This window comes from Sturnira hondurensis, unplaced genomic scaffold (genome assembly GCF_014824575.4).
Source record: "Sturnira hondurensis isolate 20B ecotype Veracruz unplaced genomic scaffold, ASM1482457v3 Scaffold0024230, whole genome shotgun sequence".
Taxonomy (NCBI): Eukaryota; Metazoa; Chordata; class Mammalia; order Chiroptera; family Phyllostomidae; genus Sturnira; species Sturnira hondurensis.
The window spans coordinates 635385-638198 of NW_028096861.1; the positions used below are offsets into that span (position 1 = coordinate 635385).

General features: G+C 37.0%; 1 non-coding gene across 1 annotated transcript; it reads right to left on the bottom strand.

The window, feature by feature from the left end:
- Positions 1–1260: 1260 nt before the first annotated feature.
- On the bottom strand, positions 1261–1367 carry LOC118981550 (U6 spliceosomal RNA). Its single transcript, XR_005065366.1, has one exon. It is a non-coding gene; the product is annotated as a U6 spliceosomal RNA (small nuclear RNA).
- Between the last annotated feature and the right edge of the window lie 1447 nt (positions 1368–2814).

A 2814-nucleotide genomic window follows, 5' to 3' on the forward strand; every position in this document is an offset into this window, starting at 1 on the left:
CACAATTAAGTAGTTATTGTTACTTTTATTATTATGTTAATTCCTTCCAGTACAAATATTCAAATGCTCTTTGGCTTGCATGATTCACATGAATCTGTTTCTACTGTTCCATGTGAAGTTTTCTAGCCCTTTGCTAACATTTTAACTAGCCTTTCCCTGTAATAAATTATAGCTTGGACAACAGAATTGAGTCTTAATTCTGCTAAATAATAAGGGTCCCTCACTGTATGGGATGATGTTTTTAAAAGCAGGGAAGCCTAGAATTTATGATAAAAGTTAGTATTTTAATAGCTTCTACTACATTCCAAGCACTGTTATAAACACTTCCTATGTACTGGCTCATTTTGTTACCACAATAGTCCAATGAGGTTGACGCTACTGTTATTCCCATTTTACATACTGGGGAAACTGATATACACAGCGAGTAAATGGAGGAGCCAAACTGTAAAAAGCAACTATTGGGCTTGGAATCTACACACTTAATCCCACCATAGTATTCTTCCTCTCTTCTGAACAAGAATTAATTCAAGGCCCTGGTGACGATCTCGGGGTGTATTGAGCTTAGTTTAGTCTCCAAAGAAAAAAAAGTGACCTGATTTCCTTATTACAGTGCCTTAGGCTATTCTCCAAAATCTCAGAAGAACTGCTCAGATTAATCTCACTTCATTATGGGTCATTATTTATGGATTTGACTTTGTTCATAAACATGTAAAGAACAGTCAAAATGCCTTTCTGAGAGTAAAGGATCTGGCTTTAATTTACATTACTATTGTTATACTCTATGAGGAGCCCCAAACACTTCTTTTAAAATAACATTTTTATTTAAGATTAAATTCATAAAAATACATAAATTATAAATCCACAGTTAGATAAATTTTCACAAAGTAAGCACACCCATGTCACTACTACCCAGATCAAGAGCCAGAACATTGTCAGTGTCTCAGGGCTCCACTCTTGCCATCTGTCAGTCACTATTCTTCTAAAGATAACCACTATTAGTTTTATATGTTTTTTTAAACCTAAATCCAAACCTTATTTATTTATTTTTTAATATTTTATTTATTTATTTTCAGAGAGAAGGGAAGAGAAGGAGAGAGGGAGAGAAATATCAATGTGTGGTTGTCTCTCATGTGTCCCCCACTGGGAACTGGCCTGCAACCCAGGCATATGCCCTGACTGGGAATCGAACCGCGATCCTTTGCTTCACAGGCCTGCACTCAATCCACTGAGCTACACCAGCCAGGGCTATTTTATTTATTTTTAAACATAGAACACTTCACGATTTTGTGTGTCATCCTTGCACAGGGGCCATGCTAATCTTCTTTGTATTGTTCCAATTTTAATACACATGCTGCCAAAGTGAGCACAGTCCAAAACAATTTTAAAGTTCACCCTTACTTCCATTAAAAATCCATATATTTCTTGCCTGATTTTGTTGTTCTTTCCCACTCATTCAAGGGTGGAAGCTAAAATCATATCATGTCCTATCTACCTAAATGACCACTTTTTTATTCTTCTGAGTTTTTTGTGAACTACATTCATGTCGTAAAATTACAAATAATTGCCCTGGCTGGTGTGACTCAATGGATTGAGTGCCAGCCTGCAAAACCAAAGGGTCGCTAGTTCAATTCCCAGTCAGGGCACGTGCTTGTGTTACAGGCCAGGTCCCCATTAGGGGGAACATGAGAGGCAACCGCACATTGATATTTCTCTCCCTCTCTTTCTCTCTCCCTTCCCCTCTCTAAGAATCAGTAAATAAAAAAATAAACAAAATTATTGGAAACAAATTAAACAAAGATGGGCCAGGTAAGTTAAAAGTTATCTGTATTAAAAGGGGGCATGAAGGCTCAACTTGCAACTCTCAAGAAACTGCCATTTTATTGGTTGTCAGAAAGAAGGGGTGGAAAATAAATAAAGGACAAAATATAAGCAGGAAAGAGTACATAAAATATAGTTGTCAGTAGCTGGGGAAATAGTAGATTCTGTTTTACACAGGGGGTACAGTTTACAATTTATAAAAATGACCTAGATGGAAAATATGGTATGTAATACTAGCAATACATGAACAGATATCCTTGTAAGTGTGGACTTTGGGAGAGAGTGGGTGGGGGATAAAAGGTGAATGAACATGGGGGAGAATCCTAATGAAAGCCTGGTATCCCAGCTGGATTATGTCTGTGTCTCTTGCCCTGCATAATACTTCCTTCCCCCATCTACTCTTTACTTTTTCCTCCTGGCAACTTTCCTGACTTCTCTTTCTCTTTCTGCCTTCTTCCACTCCTTTTTCTTCTCTTCATCTCTTCTCTACCAGTAATACCCAATTATATCCTCACATTAGCAGTCCTGATGGCTACAAGGTCAGAGACCTCTAATTTTGAACAGGATTGAAAACTACATTCATAACCTAAGGTGTGGGCTTTTAGAAAATAAAACACTATGAAACCCAGTACAAAGATGAACAAATAGTTTTTGTATGTGACCAATAGCTGTGACTAAACTTAAGCAGTATAGAACTCACAGACAAGTTATGTATGTTCTATATATAGGAACTGTAGATATGGGAACCAACAGTTTATGATCAAAACATTAACCAGTAATTTACATAGACTGGAAGGAAAAAGTTCAAAGTCCACAATCCTCTATCTTCTATATAAACGTGATCTTCTATACAGTCTCAGATGATCACCTCTCATAACTGAAATTGTTAGGAATACTTGTGTTTCTGTCCAGTTCTCACCATGGTGGATTACATGTTTATATGGACTCGAGTTCTGTTCATCTACTGCTGTTTTCTGACTGTACATTGTGTGCAAC